This window comes from Entelurus aequoreus, linkage group LG02, assembly GCF_033978785.1.
Source record: "Entelurus aequoreus isolate RoL-2023_Sb linkage group LG02, RoL_Eaeq_v1.1, whole genome shotgun sequence".
Classification (NCBI taxonomy): Eukaryota; Metazoa; Chordata; class Actinopteri; order Syngnathiformes; family Syngnathidae; genus Entelurus; species Entelurus aequoreus.
In genome coordinates this window covers 77,522,981-77,541,535 of record NC_084732.1, presented here as the reverse complement: position 1 = coordinate 77,541,535, position 18,555 = coordinate 77,522,981, and the positions used below count along the sequence as shown (strand labels likewise).

Below are 18,555 nucleotides of genomic sequence, written 5' to 3'. Positions count from 1 at the left end.
GTGACAGGAGGTTTTAAATTAATTAACGCCCCTGCGGCTATTCAAGGAAATACGGTATGTAAATACATGTTAGTAATGTTTCCGGGTGCTGAATGTAAACCTACTAAATGAATGAATACAATTAAATCTTGCTTATAAAAAAATAAGTAGCAACAAATTATGACATTTGAACCTGATTACTATAATGTACATGCTATAAAAAAGCACTTAAGCCGCTCAGCACTAGGGCTGCAGCTATCGGTTATTTTAGTAATTGAGTAATCAATCAGTTTTAGAATAATGAAGTAGTCAGATGAAACACACCTTAGAGCCTCAAAGTGTATTTTACAGAGAATAGTTTAAATAAAAATGTTTCTGCTTGCCATTACGTTATTTTTTTTCTCTCTACCAAATGCACAATATTAACATTGACATTTTCACATGTGTGCGGATGTTCACCACCACACAGACCACGCCGCCCACTAGCGCTGTGGCTATCGATTATTTTAGTAATTGATTAATCTATCAATTTGTTTATGACTATATCTGCGGCTTATAGTCCGGTGCGGCTAATACAGTACAGGCCAAAATTTTGGACACACCTTCTCATTTCAATGCGCTTTATAGATTGTCACTGAAGGCATCAAAACTATGACACCTGTGAAGTGAAAACCCTTTCACGTGACTACCTCTTGAAGCTCATCGCGAGAAGGCCAAGAGTGTGCAAAGCAGTAATCAGCGCAAAGGGTGGCTATATTGAAGAAACTAGAATATAAAACATGTTTTCAGTTATTTCACCTTTTTTTGTTAAGTACATAACTCCACATAGTTTTGATGCCTTCAGTGACAATCTACAATGTAAGTAGTCATGAAAATAAAGAAAACCCATTGAATGAAAAGGTGTGCCCAAACTTTTGGCCTGTACTGTATATGAAAAAAAAAAATTGTTTCGTCTAAAATGTAGGGGGTGCGGCTTATATAACGGTGGGGCTTATAGTACGGAAAATACAGTAGTCCTCATACGATTAGTCGACTAATGGTTAAGATGGTCGATGACATGTCAACTATCAAAATAGTCACTAGGAAGAACGACAAAGAAAGAAAGGCAAGAGAGTATATTCATGTTTTTTACTCTATTTATACAAATGGGTCATGGCCAATTATTCAAATTTGCCTATAACGACATTACATCAACCACCCCACAACCTACCAACACTGGAAATTGGATTGAATACTGCTAACCATTCCTTTTCTAGTCCGCTTGTATTTATTAGGGTCTTCGCTGAGCTGGAGGTTCTCTCAGCTGATTTTGGATGAGAGGTGGGATACACCCTGCTGGACTGGTAACCAGTCAATCCCAGGGCACATGTAGACAACTATCCGCAATCACACCTATAATTCAGAGCTTACGTGCATGTTTTTGGACGGTGGGAGAAAAAGGAAGTTCACGAAGTAGAATTAATCAAATCCGGATCACATGGAGTGTCTGGAACTTTAAATACATGAGCATTATTTGACTAGAAAAAAGCATACATTTGTATTTTGTTGCCAATCATTTGTTAAATAAGTAAAACAAGCGCAAGACTGCACATGAGAGCGATGCACCTGTTGGTGATGTCGCTCACGCTGCCGGTGATGTGGCCTGTGTGACCAGCAGAGTGTCAAAAGAGAGAAAGAGAGAGACAGAGAGACGGTGAAGAATAAGATAACGAGAGAAGCTCTAAAAGGTTTTGCAGTCATTTTAGGTGAAAAAGACAAAAATGTTTGCACCGTCAAAAAGCTGGCATTTCACTATAGGTTGTATTCACCTGCCGTCACGTGCAACTCATTAACTATGCGAGGCTCGAAATGGTGGGTCAGCAAGCGCCTGTTGTCATAGCGTTCTGGGCGGCATTTTGCCTTTCTTGAAGAAAAATGGTTGTTTTAGGCTGTTGAACCTGTTCAAAACGCGAAAAGGATAAAAGTTTATTCGGATGTCCTCAAGAGGTAGTAAAGAAGGGCAAAAGATGTCAGGATCTTATGAGAGACGACAGAAAAGGGGCACACACTCCAGTCGAAGAAGGCCGAATAGAAGAACGTACAAGTTTGCAGTGATGACTTTGTTAAAGGTTTGTTTGATATACATTTAACGTTTAGTATTTCCCATATACGTATTATCTTGATATTATTTGCAATTTATCTTTCTGAGTTCTTAAAACACATTTTTGCTACGAGTGTTTTGTAAAGCACCAACTTGGCGAGTCTAAATAAAAGAAAGCAAATGTGAGCAAAACCTAACAGAGTTAAGCTTTTACCAAAGGGAGCAATCATAAACTAAGCCTTCAGCACATACACAACGTTTAGATCTATAGTTATATTTTAATAAAGACAGGGAAAAACATGCATACGCATAACAGCATAGCAACAATAAGGCAATAAACATGGTTGTAGGCGAAGTTAAATCATGAAATGCAACATTAATTGAGCAAAAACGATGCATGATCTATCCGAGAGAGTCTTGATACCAATTTCCTTGTCCTAGCCACACACAAAGAAGTTGTAGACATTCATGCTTTTCCAAGTTTACCTCTGCTTTGTCGTGTAGAATGACATCTGGAGCACCAGATAGTTCCGCATGTCTGGGATGGGAACGCGACTGATGGATAATCCTTGAGATCACTCGAAAAATCTTTTTTTGATAAAGTTAAGGAATAGATTTCCATTACATAGTTTGTATTTGTTGCTCATATCTGCTCTTAGTGGTAAGATCCAAGCCCTTTGCGTACTCAGATAGTTTGCACTTTGTTTGTGGCACAGTAGCCATTGTGGTTTGGTTGCCCACCACATCAATGATGCAATACATTACCATAAAACATCCTTTGTATGTAAAAGCAGCAAGCAAGCAGAAACATGGTAACAGTTTATTTTGGTAGCTAACGCCATCTTATACGTTTGACTTACATAACAAATGTTTTATTCAAACACATGTGAGGACATGTTAGCATCTAGCTTGTATTTTAAAACTAACAAGTTGTTCGTTCCAAAAATGAAACAACTGTCTTCTGTACCTTCTTAAATGTGTATTGTGTCAAATTGTTAAAGACATTGTTACTTATCATATTTTTATCAGAGAGTAGTTTTGTTTATTTTGATTCTTTAAGACTTAAAAGATTATTTATTGTATTAGTTATAGATTACCTGGTTTATGTGTGTCTGGCTACACTGTTTTGTTTTTATGTAAGTAATATAAATAGTAATGCTCGGGTGGTAAAAGTGCAAATTAAATGTGATGTTTTGTGCAAATAAATTTCTGTTTACAGCATATATTTTCCCAAAAAAAGGCATTAAGACTACAAAGTGTGTTTTATTTAATAACTTGATTAACTGAACAAATTAATCAATTACTAAAATAATCCATAGCTGCAGCCCTATTGTAGATGCTATGATCTGTATGGCGAAGAGTGGACTGTTGTCTTTAATCTAATAATTAAAAAATGTTCTAATGCACACTTGGTTAAAGTACAATTTCAGTGTTGATGATGTGCATTTATAAGAAAAAATAATGAAGGTTATGTTATGACAAGCAGAACATTTTTTTATTTCACCTATTTTTCCTTAAATACGCGTTGAGGCTATGAAGTGTGTTTTGGCCGATTACTCGATTAACCGAACAAACTAATTGCTAGAGTCCTAAAATATTTGATGGCTGCTACCCTAATCAACAGCATGACATTTTCTTAGATCAGGACCTGCGTTGTTCAAAAGTTACAATAGACTGACCCTTACCTCTAATGTTGATGCCTCACACACGCAAGTCCATTTCCTCAATCAATATCACTGCGCAAATGGGGGACTTGCTTAGCTGATGACTCTTGAGGATGCCAAAGGTTCTGTGACTTATTGGTCTCAAGTCAATTGCCTTGATGTCTTGGGGAGAGTGAAAGTCAGTGAGAAGATGAGTCCCTTCTTAAAATGCTCTATGGGAGACAAGACGGAAAACAGAGGGCGAGAGAAAGGGGAGGGAACACGAGGTTACTATTGGTCACCTGCATGGCTCTCTCGATCTCTCAGTCCCCAGCAGTGCTCCAGGCTTTTCCTGTTTAAGCAACCTACTTTACATAGCAAGCAACAAGCGACAAGCACAAATGTCCTACTGATTTGTTCTAACTTCAAGTCAAAATGCTCACGTGCCTGGAGTTGCACAAAGCCGACAAAGTCAGACACAGATCATTTGGATACGTATTAAAGGCTGGATATGCAATAGCTCTGTTTAACAATATGCTAGGTTTATTGGTCAAACTCGCTGTTTTTGGTTTTAAAACCTTTCTACTGCCTGTGACCTCATGTCATCCCCACCTGTTTCAGTTCAAGTCCAATGTCCGCCACATCTTATCGGTCAGTCACCTTTTGTTTTCATGGACTAATGTGAATGCCTCAAAAATTAGATGCTACATCTATCTTCATTAAATGAATTAATACAAATCCTTAAAAAAATATCTAACCAGCAGCAAACTGGCCGAGATGCTCTTCTGGGTTTTGTTTTAGGGTCAAGCAAAAACATGGCTACCGTTCAGATAGCACAGTCAGCGCAGATTATAAAAGTTTAGACATGAATATGCTACAGATCGACCAATATGTTATTTTCAGGGCTGATACCGATTATTAGTAGTCAAGGAGGCCGATAACTGATATTTGGAGCCGATATTAATTTGCAGTAAAAATCATTTAAAAAAAAATAATAGTACACAGTACAGGCCTAAAGTTTGGACACACCTTCTCAATCAATGCATTTTTTTAATATTCATGACTATTTACATTGTAGATTGTCACTGAAGGCATCAAAACTATGAGTGAACACGTGGAGTTATGTGACATGACATGAAAACTGATGTTTAAGTTTATATGTAGACTGCAGGGGTCCAATAATGATCTTATTATACAGATAACCAATCCTAGGTGTAGTTCTGTTAGGTACCAATCGTATATATGGAAACTGTGCCTTTTATAGAATGTGTTAACGCATTTTTAAAGTATATATATATATTTTTTTTTTTGCTGCTTTTTTTTATTTATTAAATGCCTTTTACTAAACATGCACAAGCATTCTTTTTAATATTATGTGATAATGCCTTTTATACTGTATTTTGTTTGTTTTATGTACTGTATGCGATTGTATGTCTACTTGGACGTTGGAGTCTGCAATAAAGATTGATGATGAATAAAGTTTGATGATGTACTAAACAAAAAAGGTGAAATAACTGAAAACATGTTTTAAATTCTAGTTTCTTCAAAATAGCCACCCTTTGCTCTGATTACTTTTTCGCACACTCTTGGCATTCTCTCGATGAGCTTGAAGAGGTAGTCACCTGGAAGGGTTTTCACTTCACAGGTGTGCTTGAAGCTCATCGAGAGAATGCTAAGAGTGTTTCAAATCATGAAACATTGCTAATATTTAAATGTTTAAAATGTGGGCTCCTTCATGTCGCTTATAGGTGAAACATTTTTCAAGCATGCTGATATTTCTGCCTCAATATTACAGAAAAAAAATTTGAATGTGGCAGTAGCTGCCTATAATAAGTCTCCTATTTGTCAAAATATTTACAAAAAGTTTAGATTTTTGGAAGAGATATCTTTTCTGTCGTCTTCATGTCCATCTATCGCGTGGCGCGTTGTAATTTGAATGAATCATGGAACATGAAACTCGCCGCGCTTCTTTAAGGAGCCCAAGCTCTGAGCTTGTTGAGGGGACGCCGTCGCTGCAGTTGCGAAAACGAACAAAACGGAGAGGCGTACGGTAGACGACGAGCACTGCAGGAGGGGGAAAAAAGAGGGACTTTGCTCAAGCAGGGCAAAACGCTAGTGCTAAATCACCGCTCATTATTTTCTACTTTGCTAATTATTTGTTCTATAGTAAATACTGGTATCATAAGCGTATATATTAATTCTGGTGATGTAGTATTGTTGTAGTTGTAAAAAATATTGTTCTGTTGTAGTTGTAAAAAAATAAAAAATAAAAAAGGTCGATAACGATTTAAAAAAAGGCAGATACCGATATACGTCAAAATGTCAAATATTGTCCAGGCCGATAATCGGTCGATATATAGAATATACAAACCAGATATCATCATAATAACAATAATATAATAATAATAGCTGAATGCGATGAGATCCATCCATCCATTTTCTACCCCTCGTCAGAGGGGTAGACTGCAGCAAATGATCTCCGTTTCAAGTAATCTCCTCAATGACTGGTCAAAAGGCACAGAAGGCACTCACGTGACTACAGGGCGCCATGTTACGTACTAATTTGAACCCGAAGCTAAACGGCACTGCACTTCCTCATTATACATTTCTTTTGATTGAAGCGTGTTTGCGGTGTAAACGCGGCTTGTTGTGCCCAAAAAATGCGGGAAGCAACTGCACATGTTTGCCGTAACCCAGAAAGGAGAAAAATATGGGAAGTGAAGGTTCGTCGGGAAGGCTGGAGAGCCAATACCAGCATACGTGGCTGCAGGCGCATCAGTCTCCCCACGCTAAAAGACGTCACGCGCAGGCGTCCTCCCGAATGAGAATCCATCCATTCTGAGGACAGTCATACTCGACTACGAGTGACTGCCGATGATGATGATGATGACACATGGGAACGTGCTATATCTCACTGTCAGTTACAATTAATACACTTTGCCTGTCAAAACAGCACCTTTTTTGCATGTCACCAATAATCCAAATTAGACTAATATTTCAGTAAAAATCAGCATTAGTTCAGTATTCAAGTTAATATGGTGATAATGAAATCAGGCAGCCATGACTCGCCACAGCAAAACCTATGAAAAATATTCAAAAAAGCAAAAGTAAAAGCACAGGCATATATAGCGCAACGATAACAAACAATACATTGGAGGCAGACACTACAATTGACAAACTTCACACACAAGTCATAATTTATCCATAATTGTTAGTCCAAAGCTAATGAGGATTTGGGCTAACAGAGGGCAATACATTTATTTTTGGTCATTGTTTATTTTCTGATGTACATTTTGTCAGTGGGTGTGTGTTAGACAGCCGCTGGTCACTAAACACTACATGAATATAGCGATGGAGTGCATCAAAAAATGGTCGCAAAATTTCCCTAAAAATTATTATTTTTATACTACTCTGACGAAATAAAAGTATGTTTTATTGTACGTTTATGAGCTGGAGTAAATTTACAAATATATTTAGACCCATTTTTTTGGTTTATTTCGTCAAGAAAAAAACGAACGCCAGAACGACTCAATTGCATGCTTCGGGGCACAGCCACTCACGTCCTAGGTACCAAACATGGCGCCTCACGTTTAGTTGTTCATTCTCTTTCTATACACGACTATAGCTAAATCGCACCAAAGGTAGATAGGCTTATCACCCAGCTTCAAAAACTTGGAGCTCATCCTCTGTATTTTCAGGTTAAAAAATATAAGGCGTTTATTTACGAGTAAGAATACATAAAAAATGATGGATGTCTCACATTGGGATTGTGAATGGTAGGCACAATTCCACAAAAAGTGCAGTTCCCCTATAAATAGCCTCTAACATGCACGCCACGTATGTTACTTAAAAAAAGTAAAGGTAATTATATATTTTTTTATTTAAACTATTTTCACTAAAGGAAGCATTGATGCGAGAAAGGGTGATATATTTAATTACTCAATTATTCAAACAAATTAATAAATAAATTACTTCCATCCAGCCATCTTCTTCCGCTTATTCCGAGGTTGGGTCGCGGGGGCAGCAGCCTAAGCAGAGAAGCCCAAATTTCCCTCTCCCCAGCTACTTTGTCCAGCTCCTCCCGGGGGGATCCCGAGGCGTTCCCAGGCCAGCTGGGAGACATAGTCCACTCAACGTGTTCTGGGTCTTCCCCGTGGTCGGACGTGCCCTGAACACCTCCCCAGGGAGGCATTCAGGGGGCATCCTGACTAGATGACCGAACCACCTCATCTGGCTCCTCTCGATGTGGAGGAGCAGTGGCTTTACTCTGAGGTCCTCCCAAATTACAATAGCTTCTTACCCTATCTGTAAGGGAGAGCCCTGCCACCAGACAGAGGAAACTCATTTCGGTCGCTTGTACCCATGAACTTGTCCTTTCGGTCATAACCCAAAGCTCATGACCACAGGTGAGGGCAGGCATGTAGATCTACCAGTAAATCGAGAGCTTTGCCTTCGGGCTCAGCTCTTTTTTCACCACGACGGACCGATACAGTGTCTGCATCACTGCAGACGCCGCACCGATCCGCCTGTCGATCTCACGATCCACTCTTCCCTCACACGTGAACGTGGAGGAGTTCAAGAACCTCTGAGGTTCTTGAACTCCTCCACTTGGGGCAAGATCTCCTCCCCAACCCGATGGATTACTAAAATAAATTAGTAAACGTCAATACTCAATATGTAAATAAATTAAAGACGCATCCATAAACAATTTTTAATCGAATTTTAGCTCCTGAATCCTAATCCTGATCAAATTGTGAGGTGGCCAAATATTCTCACTATTAGTAAAGACTTTATATTGTTTGAGTCCTTCAACTTTCCATTATTTTAGTTCTCAAATGGGAACTGCACTTTTTTGGAATGTTGTCTATCGTTAGAACACACCTCTTTTTTTATTGTATTCTAAAGGATTTTAAAGATGATAAAAAGATGCGGCTAATGGGAGTCACTGCTGTAGCCTTCAAAGCCCTCTAAAACAACCCTCCATCAACGTTTTATATACACACTGCAAGTATATATATAATGTAGTAACAGACACGTTCATAACAACATGTAATATGTTCAATATTTACAGTATTTTGATCATTTTAATCAATGCCGGGAGACTGATTTCTTCAGCGCATTGATTTTGGTTTCCATAGCAGCGCACATGCGACTTCTGGCAACAAATGTGTGTTCCTATTTCCGGAAACAAACGAGTGTGTGTGCTAATCATGTCAGAATCGATAACAAACAACGAAGATTACTATTTTTGGACAGATGAGGATTTACAACCCTATATTTTTTAAGCTGAATATACTGAGGATAAACTGCTGGTTATAGAAGCCAGCACGAAAAAAGGGTGAGAAGTTGGAGCAGACGGAAGCCAAGAGAGCGAGGCGAAAGTGAAGACAGTATAAATGTTGAACATGGAGCAGAGCAATTTCACATACGGTAAATGGAGTGCTTACTCAAACCCGAAAATACGTCCATGGTCAGCTGGACCAAACGCACACTATCCATCGAGTGAGTAACAATTTAATATTTATGATACACGCAGCACGTCATGTATGTTATTTAAAAAAAACAGTACTAGCTGTCTGGCTAGCTTTGTACAAGCAAAACACGAAACGTAGACTAATACTTTACAGATACTGTAATATGATTGTTAATGTATTTCAGTCAGTACAGATTGGTGTCCTATCGCAGTGTTGTACATTACAAACTCAAACGTGTTGTCGTAGAAGCTAGCTACGTAAAATAAGTATTGTTGACAGTTTTTGGATGCATTTTACAGTGATTTAGAGGTAGAATAATTGCTCCCATTAGCTGCATTGCTAGTAACCAGGCAAAGAGCTGATTTTTACAAACAAGAAATACAAAAAGAGTGATGTTCCCTAGGCCAAATTCTGAAAAGAGTGCAGTTCCCCTTTAAATTAAATATTATAATTGACATACCGAGGAGCTATGTGCACCAAATGACTCATTGCCACACTCATTTGAAAGCAAACTTAAATTACTCGAATGACGGTTGTTTTGGGAAGTGAGTAAAAGAATAGTTAGGATGACTGGGTGGATTTTTTTGTTTCTTTCTTAAAGTGCACATGGGTGTCACACCCTTCCTCCACTGAAGCAAAAGTGGATGCCTGTACTCAGCAACATCTTGGTGGGAAAGCTAAGAGTCAAGCCTTTCTGCAAAAAGAATCAAAAGTTCTCACAAATGAACCCATGGAAGAAGAAGTACATGAGTGCTCCACACCCTTTCACACACTCTCAGATGTTTTCACTTCTTCTGACCAGGGACATCTGCCCAAGTTGGGAGGCAGCAGGGCAGTGAACATGTGAAGCAATTTTTTTTTCTGGCATTTCACACAAACGTAATTGAAATGACTTTAAACTGTTTTGATGTCTCATCGATTTCTTTGTAATGCATGAAAACACCAAAGCCAAATACTTCAGCTTTTATATTACGACATGAAAGCTAAGCCTGTGGACATTTGATGCCCTGTTTTGTGTCGGTATTAAGTCACCATTTTAAAAACAGACCCGTTATGGAAAACAAGACAGCAGAAGAAGATACACGGAAATCAAGTAGATAGCGAGGTGATTTTGCGATAGGGGTGCAACGATTTGTGGACATTATCAACAAATATCAACAATACATTTTACTCTCTGTAAACCACCAGGCAGCAAAACAAGTCCAGAGCATAATACTACTACCACCACCATGCTTGACGATAGGCTTGGTGTTCCTGGGATTAAAGGCCTCACCTTTTCTCCTCCAAACATATTGCTGGGTATGTCCAAAGTGGCAAAAGTAATCCCAATTTTTAAATCAGGTGATAAAAACGATATGAACAATTATAGGCCAATTTCAATTTTACCAACATTTTCAAAAATATTTGAGAAAGTGGTCTATAACCGACTGAATGGCTTTCTGGAAAAAATAGATATCCTTGTCCCCTCCCAATATGGTTTTCGTAAAAAAAGTACCACCTGTATGGCTATACTCGACCTCTTGGAAAAGGTCAATGACTGTATAGAAGAAGTGGTATTGGTATTTTTTTGGATCTGTCCAAGGCCTTTGACACAATAGACTTTGAGATTTTATTATATAAGCTATACCACTATGGTGTCAGAGGGGTACCTCTCGATTGGTTTCATTCCTACCTATACGGAAGGCAACAGTGTGTATTCGTCAATGATCACAATTCACCCTGTATGACCATAAATTATGGGGTTCCCCAGGGATCCATCTTGGGGCCTCTCCTTTTTATCCTATATATAAATGATTTTGTAAACTCCTCCGAAACTTTTAATAAAATAATTTTTGCTGATGATACAAATTTGTTTACCTCACACAGGAGCCTCCACGATCTACAAGAAACTGTCAATTCAGAGCTTGTGAAAGTGGATTCCTGGTTCAAATGCAGTAAGCTCTCACTTAATGTTAATAAAACAAATGTTATTCTATTTCATTCTAATAAAAACCGGACAAATACTGAGCACTGCCATGTCAATATCAATGGGCAGGAAATACAGAGAGTGTACTCCACAAAATCATCATTGACGAATACCTCAATTTCAAATGTCACATTAGCCATCTGTTAAACAAATTATCTAAATATGTTGGCCCGTTTTTTCACCTTCGTCATTATCTTCCTCTGTATGCTCTACTTACCCTATATAAAACTCTCTTTGAACCACATCTAAACTACTGTAATGTCATCTGGTGTAACACCTTCCCTACCTACCTTCACAAATTAGAATCTATGCAAAAGAAAATCATACCGGCCCTATCATGGTCCAAGTTTAATGCCCCCACTCGACATCTATTTCATAAATATAATCTCTTAAGACTGACAGAATTCAATATTTATCAAAATGCTTGTTTAACCTATCAAGTCATTCACAGGCTGAATCCTAGGCTCTGTAGCTTGGTTCCTATCTACCATCCCCAGCATGCCCACAACACTCGTAACTTAGATCTGATATCAGGTAAACATCGTCTACTGGCTTGTACCGATCGAAGTGTTGTATGCAGGGGACCTAAGATTTGGAACCGGCTTAATGAGAGCCTTAAGATACGGTATCCATTCTCCAACTTAAAAAAAAAACTGAAAACTTACCTATTAACCACCTATCTCTAATGCCTCATGTGGGGTTGACTACTGTTGGGTTTTGCATGGTCGAATGAATGTATGTGTGTATGTGTATGCGTGCTTTAGTACTATTATCTTGTGTTTATCCATAGCGTTGTTGTTGGGTTTTTTTTGTTGTTGTTGTAGTGCTTGCTACCATTTTTCATCATTCCATATATAAACTGTCCTCTGGACCCCCTGTCAAAAGCTTCTTCTAGCTTATTTGGGGGACCCTTTCACTTACCAATATCTTTAAATGATATTCACTACTATTGCAATTGTTGTATGGTATTGTGAATAAACTTGAAACTTGAACTTGAAATTGAAACTATTGTGGCCAAAAAGCTAAATTTTTGTTTCATCTGACATCCCATGGACAAATATAAGACCTTCTGGAGGAAAGTTCTGTGGTCAGATGAAACAAAAATTGAGCTGTTTGGTCACAATACTAAGCATTATATTTGGAGGAGAAAAAGTGAGGGCTTTAATCCCAGGACCACCACTCCTACCGTCAAGCATGGTGGTGGTAGTATTAGGCTCTGGACCTGTTTTGCTGCCAATGGAACTGGTGCTTTACAGAGAATAAATGGGGCAATGAAAAAGGAGAATTACCTCCAAATTCTTCAGGACAAACTAAAATAATCAGCCCGGAGGTTGGGTCTTGGACGCAGTTGGGTATTCCAACAGGACAATGACCCCAAACACACGTCAAAAGTGGTCAAGGAATGGCTAAATCAGGCTAGAATTAAGATTTTAGAATGGCCTTCCCAAAGTCCTGACATAAATGTGTGGACAATGCTGAAGAAACAAGTCCATGTAGATGGCTACCAAAAGCGCCTTATTGCAGTGAAACTTGCCAAGGGACATGTAACCAAATATTAACATTGCTGTATGTATACTTTTGAACCAGCAGATTTGGTCACATTTTCAGTAGACCCATAATAAATTCATAAAAGAACCAAACTTCATGAATGTTTTTTGTGACCAACAATTATGTGCTCCAATCACTCTATCACAAAAAATAAAAGTTGTAGAAATGATTGGAAACTCAAGACAGCCATGACATTATGTTCTTTACAAGTGTATGTAAACTTTTCATCATGACTGTACATAGTTACAGTACCAATATAAATGTATGAATTAATTAATAACAGATGTATGCGGATGACACAGTGGTATATACATCAGGTAAGACCTGTACTCTAGTTGCTGAGAAGTTAAATGCTAAATTAGACAAAATAGCATCTTGGTTGGCATCATCCTGTTTAACCCTAAACACTAAAAAGACTAACTCTGTCTGCTTCTCCATAAAAAAGCTACCTCAAACAAACCTGAATATAACAATTATGAGGAGCTCATTGAACAAGTACCTGAAGTCAAATATTTGGGCATAATCATAGACTAGCAGCTGAATTTTAAAAGTCACATTAAGAAAATGTGTAAAACCCTGAAGGCAAACCTGGGCTGTTTTAAGATTATAAGACACTGCTTAACTCTTAGCTGTGCTTTTACTTTTATGAACGCAATGATTCTTTCACACATATCTTATGGCTTAACTACATGGTTCCAGGCACACCAGTCATCAATCAAGACCATTGAGTGTCTTTATAACCGCACCTTGAAAGTTCTAGACAAGAATAGTATACGATATCATCATTGCCAAATTTTAACCAAATACAATATTTTAAATTTTACCAAATTTTATTTTGTTACACACAGTCAAACTGGTTTTTAAATGCTTGGATAACTCTGCTCCCCAATTGCTCTGCAAGGCAATTAAAAGACTGCAAAGTGGTACCAGATCTACCACCCGAGCAATGTCAAAAGGCAACTGTTGTGTTCCATTCCGTAGAACATCTTTTGCCCAGACTGCCTTTTCAATAAAAGGACCAAAACCATGGAACTCTTTACCGGACACTTTGAAAAGTATACCTGCACTTGTCACTTTCAAAAAACAAACACAATTATGGCTAGCTGAGCAACAATCATGTTCCCATGTTTAGTTTTTACTCATTTTTACTAATTGTTTTTTATCTAGTCTGCACTTTGTCTGTGTTATTATTATTATTGGCTTTTATCTAGTTTGTACTTTATCTGTATTATTACTATTATCATTATTATCGACTCATTCTATTTTTTAGTTTCCTATTTTAATGATGTTGGATCTGTGTTGTTGTTGTTGGGGACAAGTGTTGTAAATTAGCTTTGGCTACAAACACTATGATGCATACATTGGATAACTGTTTCTTCAGATGTCTATGTTTTTGTATCTGTCCCTATTTCAAATAAACCTCTATGATAATAATATAATAATAATTAGTCATCTTTGTTGTTCCATAAGCACATGCCGAAGAATATCTCAAGATGAATTTTAAAGTCAATGGCTAAGATAGAGCCACTGAATATGTATATGCTTAATAATCCGATTAGTCGACTAATCATTAGGATAGTGGTTAGTTTTAGCCCTACTTTGTGATTAACTGAATTATGTGCATGCATGGAGACCATCAGTCCTTGGTGTGGGGACTACATAAGTGTAAACATCAACAATATGGCCTTGCGACTGCCCTTTATATATAAGCCGCAACCACTAAATTTTAGAAGAAAAATATATTTTCATATATTAGCCACGCCAGACTATAAGCTGCAGATATATACATTGTGAAATTACTTCTTTGGACAGAATTTTAAAAAAAAGAAGTTTATTGACATACCTTGATTGTTTCCAAACGGTGCCTGTAAGACGGCAGTAAAACCGCTGATCAAATAAAACAGAAATCATCGTCATGGACCCACTAGCTGCAGAAGCTAGCTCTCCAATTAGCTAATCAGACTCAATAACTCCATTTGGTGAATTTACAAAACTGGAACAATACAAACAGAATGCCATCGTAAGTTAAAATACTAAAACATACACTCATAAACATGTTAGCATATTAGCTAATGATAACGACACTAGCTTAATTACATTATGATAGCGCATACAAATATGCATGAAAACACCCCTAAAGACATCACACATGGGACGGTTTAGTAAGTATGAATAGTTTTAGATATATTGTAAAACTTAAAAACGTTGTTTGGAGTGATGAATAAGAATCCATACAAGTTGAAACGCTATAGATGCCTAGAAGACAAAACGGAACTTGTACTTTCAGTTGAAAGCACTAAACAGAAGTAATTACTGCAGAGCAGGGGTGTCAAACTCATTTTAGATTGGAGGCCACATGGAGAAAAATCTACTCCCAAGTGGGCCAGACTCGTAAAATCACGGCACGATAACTTAAAAATAAAGACAACTTCAGATTGTTTTCTTTGTTTAAAAATAGAACAAGCAGATTCTGAAAATGTACAGATCATAATGTTGTTGAGATTTGTTTACACTTAAATGTTGCTGTTAATAGTTTTCTATCTTTATTTGTCCTTATATATACTTTCTGAAAAAATTATGTGATAATGTTCATCAGTCAACTCATTGGTGTTAATTTTCAATCTATCAAGGTAAAAAAATTTAATCAAAATCAAATTACAGGATTTTATTCGTGTAGTTTGCTCATTTTCCTCAACTGCGGCACTGATTTATTTTGTTTTACATATGTAGCATAATCTACAAAGATACAAATAATTGCTACTGAGACATAGTGGACACATTTAGAACAGCAGTTTCTTTCATTCAAAAATTTCGGTTCATTGTTATACTTTGCAAACACATCCCGTGGGCCGGAAAAAAACTGTTTGCGGATATGTTTGACAACCCCCGCTATAGACGTTCAACCCGCAGCAACAGCAGTGAGCAAAATCGTCCATAAGATGGCGCCATAGCACAAACAATAACACCTTTTCTGTATCTGTTGGAAACTGTTTGTTGAAATTAAAAACATTATTAGCAAAGAAAAATCCATAAATTAGCTGCACCGTTTTATAAGTCGCTGGGTACTAAGCATAGGAAAAAAGTAGTGGCTTATAGTCCGAAATTTACAGTAGTTCTTTGGCATTAGCGTTTTACTAAATATATCGCTATATTTTAGTTAGTATTAGAGATGTCCGATAATATCGGCCGATAAATGCTTTAAAATGTAATATCGGAAATTATCGGTATCGTTTTTTTATTATTATCGGTATCGGTTTTTTTTGTTTTTTAATTAAATCAACATAAAAAACACAAGATACACTTACAATTGGTACACCAACCCAAAAAACCTCCCTCCCCCATTTACACTCATTCACACAAAAGGGTTGTTTCTTTCTGTTATTAATATTCTGGTTCCTACATTATATATCAATACAGTCTGCAAGGGATACAGTCCGTAAGCACACATGATTGTGTGTGCTGCTGGTCCACTAATAGTACTAACCTTTAACAGTTAATTTTAATCATTTTCATTAATTACTAGTTTCTATGTAACTGTTTTTATATTGTTTTACTTTCTTTTTTTATTCAAGAAAATGTTTTTAATTTAATTATCTTATTTTATTTTATTAATTTTTTAAAAAAGGACCTTATCTTCACCATACCTGGTTGTCCAAATTAGGCATAATAATGTATGTATAGCGGTATCGGTTGATATCGGTATCGGTAATTAAGAGTTGGACAATATCGGAATATTGGATATCGGCAAAAAGCCATTATTGGACATCCCTAGTTAGTATGCATCTAAATGGAGTGTTGTCTGCATTTTTTGGATGTTTCTTTATCGATGACTCACCATTATTGTTAGCTGCCTCTTGCCAGCAGTCTTTTCACGATTTAGAATGCATGAAAGAGATAAATAGTGTGTTCTTGTCTCACATATGGATTTTGAATGATGCATTTTTTTAAGAAGTGTAGTTTTCCTTTAGGCTTCAATTTGATGTAGGAACGAAAAAGGAAAGCCACTGCTTACAAGTCAATTCACTTGGATTAAAGCTAATATGTCATATATATATATATATACTGTAGTAGCTTCGTTAATGACGTTGTTTCGCAACCGCCTACAGCTAGGGCCCCATTAGAGAGTTAAAGCGAACATCCCCCAAACAGGTTATTCGTGTTAAGAGAGTTTGTAACAGTAGCAAAACAACTAGCATTTTGGCCACATGTTGACCAAATAAATAGCCAAGTTAGTGAAGTTAAACAGCCTTGGAAATGATCAAAACACAGCTGGAACGTTGGCTTCATTAAAAAGCATAAACACAATAGTATACACAACTATTGTCAGCGTTTATTTCTCTAATGTTGTGTTTTTTTTTCGTCCAAAAAGGACACAATCGGAGCGAGATTAGCTGGACGTGTCATCTAAACAAGGCCAATATCAGTGCGTAAACGAGCCGCATTCGAACGAAACTGCCTTTTTAAAAACAAGTTTAACTTGGCTCCCTTCGTGCTCCGAACGCCACGACGAAGGACGCGTGTGGCAAAAGGTGAGGTGTGTGAACTTGCCTGGGAGTTTTGTGGGGTTTTGTCGGCCCTTTTATTTAGGTTATTCCGTGCGTTTGGTGTCTACTGACAGCGGCTTTGACAAGCGGAGCTAACTGGCTAGCATGCTAGCTAACCAACGGAGTTACGTCATATGATGCGGCGGCCCGTCGTCGACACCGGAAGCGAGAAAAATACAGGAAGTGAAGAAAATACATGAATATTCATGAGGAAACAAGCGTCAAATGATCATATGGCTGTAATTAGGGGAGTCGAAAAAATCGATTCGAATTCAAATCGCCATTCTCACGTTGTACAATTCAGTATCGATTCTCATTTTTCAAAATTCGATTTTATTTTTTATTTTTTTTATTTTTTTTTATTAATCAATCCAACAAAACAATACACAGCAATATCATAACAATGCAATCCAGTTCCTAAACCAAACCCGACCAAGCAACACTCAGAACAGCAATAAACAGAGCAATTGAGAGGACACACAAACATGACACAGAACAATCCAAAAGTAGTGAAACAAAAATGAATATTATCAACAGTATCAATATTAGTAACAACATCAACATAGCAGTGATTAAAAATCCCTCATTGACATTATCATTAGACATTTATAAAAAATTTAAAAAATAAAATAAAAAATTAACAATAGTGGCTTACACTTGCATCGCATCTCATAAGCTTGACAACACACTGTGTCCAATATTTTCCACAAAGATAAAATAAGTCATATTTTTGGTTCATTTAATAGTCAAAACAAATTTACATTATTGCAATCAGTTGATAAAACATTGTCCTTTACAATTATAAAAACTTTTTACAAAAATCTGCTACTCTGCTTGCATGTCAGCAGACTGGGGTAGATCCTGCTGAAATCCTATGTATTGAATGAATAGAGAATTGTTTTGAATCGGAAAAATATCGTTTTTGAATCGAGAATTGCGTTGAATCGAAAAAATCGATTTATAATCAAATCGTGACCCCAAGAATCGATATTGAATCGAATCAAGGGACACCCAAAGATTCGCAGCCCTACTGTACATGTGTCCTCTCATTATATTACAATTACGTCCCGAGTCCAAGATCGGGCCCGGGGCCTACGTGTTGTGGGGCACACGTACTGGCCCCTGTCCAGCCGTGCTGCCAACAAAGAAAATAAATACCAAAATACACTTTAAATTATCATAGCACACTCAAATATTTATACATTCAGGAAAATAATCAATTATTCAATATAATAACATAACAATACAAATCAATTAAAAAAATAATTGTAAAAACTTAAATACAATTCCCAAAAAGGGGCGGCGTGGCGAAGTTGGTAGA

General features: G+C 37.2%; 1 protein-coding gene across 3 annotated transcripts in view; it reads right to left on the bottom strand.

The window, feature by feature from the left end:
- Window positions 1-18,555, bottom strand: part of nr1h3 (nuclear receptor subfamily 1, group H, member 3) — a 55,424-nt gene that overhangs the window by 29,167 nt on the left and 7,702 nt on the right. For 2 of the 3 annotated variants that reach the window (XM_062032818.1, XM_062032837.1), the window contains exon 2: window positions 3,745-3,935. The gene's annotated coding sequence lies outside the window, so the exon portion shown is untranslated. Of the gene's footprint in view, window positions 1-3,744; window positions 3,936-14,533; window positions 14,664-18,555 lie in introns of those variants that run through there. The other variant, XM_062032828.1, reaches the window with a different exon arrangement.